Source organism: Prunus avium, chromosome 2 (genome assembly GCF_965620075.1).
Source record: "Prunus avium chromosome 2, drPruAviu1.hap1.1, whole genome shotgun sequence".
Classification (NCBI taxonomy): Eukaryota; Viridiplantae; Streptophyta; class Magnoliopsida; order Rosales; family Rosaceae; genus Prunus; species Prunus avium.
In genome coordinates this window covers 23,239,405-23,245,527 of record NC_142285.1, presented here as the reverse complement: position 1 = coordinate 23,245,527, position 6,123 = coordinate 23,239,405, and positions in this window count along the sequence as shown.

Genomic DNA, 6,123 nt, shown 5'->3' with positions numbered 1-6,123 from the left:
TTTGGAAGGCGTCCCAAGCTGGGGCCCACCTCGGCGCTGTCTAAAATTTCAGGCTGTCATAGGAAGACGCCATAGTTGTTGGACTTGGACTTCAATTTTTACTTCGATTTATTAATTTTTCTTTTTTTTTTTAATGAAAATTAATGGCTCACCAAATTTTAACCGAATTTCAATCCAATAAAGTGGTGGCTATCTTCTATCGCCTCTTAGCCAAACATGGCTATTTAAAAAGTAAATTCTAAAGTGGCTAATCTCGATTTGGCTCATTAAATTACAATGTGTAATTACCCTAGTGGTTACCGTGATGCTAATTTGTTAACTTTCAGTGATTGAGCGCTAATTGTACAAGTTGATAATCTTTATTAGTTGGAGAGTGAGGGATTGTTCTTAGCAATTGTTGCTGCAATCAGCCTTGTAATGATTCAAAGTCATTTATAAATGTTTAAATGTTCTTTTTTTATAATTAAAAGTGCGTAACAAAAATAAGATAGTGGTGAGAAGATAAATGATAAATGTGTGTGAGAGAGATAACGTACAGTTCATAAAATGAAAAATATAAATAATTTTATACAAATTTTTAGCATCAAAAAGTAAGTTTTTGGCTTATGTGTAGCTTTCTTCATTTTTACTTCTCATGTTTTTCTTATTCATTTTATAAGACGGTGCTTTTATTTGTAATGTGAGACAATACTCTCAACAATAAGGTAGGCTAAATACGGGGACAAACATACCCCACGCATAATGCATGCTTAATTAAGTTTCTTTTTTGTTTTCGTTTTGTTGTTTCTCAATGGGACTTGCCTTTCTCGTTTTTAACATTTTTTGTTAGCTTGTTATATTTCTAGCAATATAAGGAACATGAGACGCAATCTACCAAAGCATCAAATCAAATGCACACTCAACAGGTATTCCATTCATAAATAAATAGAAAAGTATCACACACTCGAAGAAAGATTGGGGGACTTGGGAACTTTTTCGATTTTGTTTTCTCCGATTTCATCTCTTTTGTTACATGATAAATTATTCAAAAAAATTTATTTTTATTTTTTATACAAGCAATATTAGAGATGGGGAGAATCAAACCTAAGACATTGGCTGCAAATTTCAGAGTTTCACTTTAGTCTATATAGTTCGATTTTTGCCATTTACGTTTTGTAATTCAATAATTATTGTAATTTGAGGGTAATAACTTAATCTCGTCACTTTTTATCGTTAAGAATGAACATTTATTATATTTGGGATGTTAATGTCTCGATAATTTGAACCATACAAACAACGGAACGAGATAGAAGTGTCTTGATGTATATTTGGGATGGAAAATGTCTCGATATTATGCCATCCCCTATAGAAACTCTTCATATCAAATAGGTATTTGTACTAAATACTGACTTGTTAGCAAATGAACGGGTCATTATAATCATTAAGCTCATTACTCTTTGTTTATTAAATTCTTATCTTGTAAAGTTGTTGAAGGAGTTTTCAAGTTTGAATTACCCAATAAAAAACAAGATATAATTTTATGCATTAAAAGATAATCAATAGAAAAGTTACGAACTCAGCAGTCCAACCCCATATGTTGTTAGGGATGAAAAAGAACTAGAGATGATTTTCCATTGAAGAGAAGGGGAGCAAAAGAATCTTAGCGAAGTGTAGAAATACAGTATACCGTAGTCTACTGTATAATGAGTCCAAATTTGAGGACAAAAGTATGGTGTGCATGTATAGCATTTTTAACAAGAGAAAGCATGTCTCATGCATCCACTTCGACTCAACTTTCCATGGTTGACGAGAGTTTGTGGCGATTATATTTTAAAATTACATGGGCTTTGTCTTGGCTGTTTTCCTTGCACAAATAGTAGAATCTTTGACATTATTCTGTGCTCATGGCTTTCCGGCATATCCCAAACAAAATTGATGATTTTAAGTGGGGCAGATGGTTTTATTGCGGAGAATTCTGCAATCAAATGTGGACTAATGTATGAAAAACAATGTTTGTTACTAGCACATTCTACATATTTTGTTTTCAGTGAGTGTGTCAATATGGAACAATTCAAGGTTGGTAGGTTGGTGAAGGTGATTTGGAAATTGACCCTTTTTGTGTGTTTTTTTTTTTTGGTGAAGATACCAATTTCTTACTCTTATTTTGTGTGTTGTTTTCCAAAGTAGTACTAGACACACTAACTTTTAAGTGTAAATTAATATATGACAATATCTTATTTGTTGTGAATAAATAAGTTCTAAAGTAAACTTAGACATGAAATAAATGAAACACTGCCATATCAGTTGATATATCTTAAAAGTTAGTTTCTCTAGTATTATTTCTCAAAACTATACACACAATTTCTAAAAGCGCAAGAGTTACAATATTATTTATCAGGAATCTACCTGAGTGTTGATAAGGTGAGGCACATCAACAAAATCAGCTCCAATAAAAGTAGACTCCAATATATCAAAACTTCTGTCACTCTCTCGCTCTGCAAATTTAGAACTCACTTTCTCACTCTTCAACTTAATTTTCACTATAAAAGATCTAACATTGTGCGCCATTATTGGAAGAAAAGAAAGAAATATAAATGCAAATAATGAATAGAAAAGTAATCAAGTTTGAAGAGTATGGTACTGCCAAATAGGAAACAAATTTGTAATATTTTTTCCAAGTACTTCCAAGATTTTATTTGGTAAACAAGTACTACTCCCTAGTGTAGACACTCTTGAAAAACAAAAGCAAAAATGAAGCAAGAAATCTTGTTTCTCATTGCATATGGTAGATGGTCATTCCAATTCAAAGTCAACCAAGCTAATAACCCAAAAAAGAAAAAGAGTCAACCAAGCCACTTTATACGACGAGGCCAAGAGAGTAATTAATGTATAATTTCCTGTTCATATTACATTGAGTATATTTTAATTTGAATATTCATTTCATATATTTTTTTTAAAATTAATGAAAGATAGGTTATTCGGACTTTGAACACTGAATAGAAAAATACCACTAGACCAAAACACGCCAATTTATATAATGAAAACATTAATAATATGAAATATTATTAATGTGAAATATTGTATATTTCATAACTGTCAATGTGAAAAATACATAGACAAGATATGTAGATTAGTCGAGTTGACTCCAGTAGCATGTCTATCCTCCAGTATCCGAGTTTGAATTTCTCTCCATTTAACTTAGAGTGATTTAAAATATCGCATCTAAAAGAAAAAACGTAGGGGAAGTTGGTGAGAGCCAAACAGTATTTGAGAGGGCCGTAGTCCGCCTGAGTGGCTATTAATTAAGTGCTCAACAAACTTGGCTTCATTTAATACTGCATGTGTGTCTCACTCAGCAAGTCCTCTCCCCAAATCTGCACCAGCAGTCAAATATAATGATAATAAAAAGGCAACCATAAATCTATATGCGTATATAGTTTTCTCAGTCAAAATATGACAGCCCAGCCCTCCATTGTTGGCTTGGCTTGCTTTGTTTTATATTGACAATGACCTGGACTGTCCCATTTATTCAATTTTCTTAGCTAATAATATATATTAGGACGGCCCTCTCACCTACTTTTATTTATTTTCCATCTTACCTATAATTTACCTATAATTTTATGTATTTATGCCTCGTGTAACAATTTAAAACTTAATGCAGAGGGGGCAACACTAGCTTAGTTGTGAATTTTTTTATTTAATATTATACTTTATTTAATAGGACTTCGGCTCTACTCCTGATTGCACGTATTTTAAATTTATCTAAAAATTGTGTACACAACAAGTAAATTGTAATTTGTAGAGCTTTTCGTCGTTACCAAAGAAAATTTTTTTTAGATCAAATCCTTATTCTAAGTCGTGATCAAGTACATGGAGAGAGTGATTAAGTGATTTTTATTATTTTTAATAGATTGAATAAAATGCTTGTATATGTTATAATATATTCTGAAGCTTGCTGGTGCTATGAGTTTCGCACATTCAAACTTGAACGGCGCCCCAGCGAAGCTACCCTAACTTCGTTGCTGAAAAAGGTTGACTTTAATGAAAATTGGAGCATCAATTTGGCATTCTTTATTTGGTGGTTTCAGTTTGTGGGGCTTCAACATTTAGGTCCAACAAAAGGTTAAATTTTACATATAACTGTTGTATAAACACTCTTCTCTTACTTAACGAGGGATATATAGTTCAAGTGATTAAGAGCACTTACAATATCATTTTTGCTTAAGTTTTTCATGTGATGTGACTGCTTGAATATGAAAAAGAAATTTCATTTTATTACCAAAAATTCTGTTTACACTCATGTTTCAATGGGTTTCTATTTTTATTCTCACCGTTCTCTTCTCTGGACACCCAACTCTTCCCAAAAATGTCATTTCTCTACTTCATCAAAATATTTTTATGTGGACACCTATCTCCATCATTGATTGATTTCATTTATTTCATTTTCTTTGTCACCAACCCTAAACCCAGCACTACTCATCACCTCACCTCACCTCATTGAATATGCAATGATTGCATACGTGTAAAGGAGGATGAGAGAATGATGACTATTTTAAGAGCATATATCCCTGCACTCAAGGTAATAAGTGTGATTCCCGCCTCCTAATATTGCTTGTAACAAAAAACCTTAATAGGCCAAACCCAGATAAACCTGGTTTTCATAAACTTGTTGGTCAGCTTGATAGTGGCTTATTAGTGTCCAAATTGGTTGGGAAAGAAATGTCCACCAATTTTAGCAGATACCCTTTTACACAATGTTGAACAGAGCACTTAACTTGATTGTTAATGACTAGGGCCCAAGGGTATATCCTATGTATTTTACCTTAGGTCTAAAATAACCCTTTTGTTGTGATGATCTTTAAAGGGTGACCAAGAACATACAAAATTTTGTTTATTAAACCATATTGTAAGATGAGAATGAAGAAGGTAGAAAAATAAGGTACAAATGGGAAGATAGCTAGTATTCTTCTTATTTTTAATCAATTTTTATATATACCCAACAACGTAAACTAGAAAATAATTATATAAAAAAACAAAAATAATGAAATTCCAAACTCTTTTGGACCTGAAAGTCTAAACGTTTTCAGTTCAATTTTCCTCTCACTCTTTGGTTCTCTATCAATTTATTTTTCTCATTGACTACTATCTCGCTGTCTTATATCAAATCCAATATCATCTCTGGTTTTTGCTACTCTTAACTTTTCTATTTCCAAAGAAAGATAAGGAGCCATGGTCTTGCATAAAAAATGTAAAATTATAGTTCCAATCTTATGAATGTCTTTTGATTCAAAGGTAATATTCCCTCAAATAGCAGAGCTTAACGAGTATCATTAGCACTCCTGTATTGTTTAATATGTAATAAATGCGTATGTGTAAAGGAGAGATGAGATGGTGATGACTATTTCAGAGTGCTAATACAATATTCGTTTACCTGCTTACCTGATTAGTGTTATAGACACAATGGATTTTATCTCCACGTGATTAGTGTTGTAGACACAAGGGATTTTATCTCCGGTTGTAAGTGAGATTCTCTCCATAAGGAGGCTATAAAGGCTCCAACATATGCAATTCCATCAAGGCCTGCAGGCCAATCACTGCTTTCTTCACTGGTTCATACTTTTTTCTCTTTAGTATGTTGGAGTAGAAGGGTTTAAAATTCGGATATTTCAATTCAAACCTCTCAGTTTAACCATATAATTGAACCTAAAAGCTCCTTTCAAAACATAAAACAAGAAAACTTGAATGGATTATAAGTTATGTTCTTGAAGCATGTAATTCATAGCTAACAAGTCAAGAAGCTAATGTTGTAACCAACATAAGATGTTATGCAGTCAGTGGAGGAGCCAGCAACTATTAAGAATTATTATTGTAATATATTTGCTTTCTAAGTTAGTCTAGGGTAAATCCCACTATAAGTGGATCTCGGCTTGTTAGTCTTAAAGTTAGACGTGATAGAATGTTGTATATGTATATATACTTTGTTATGTTGATATGAGAAACATACAAGAAAATATTCATCCAATTGTTCATCGTCTGTTCTATAACCCTTAACCCTACTTTGGTTTTCTTAAGATGGTATCAGAGCTCCATCCTGGTGCCTGATTTCTTGATTATTTCAAACCCCCAGCCAACTTCCAACACACC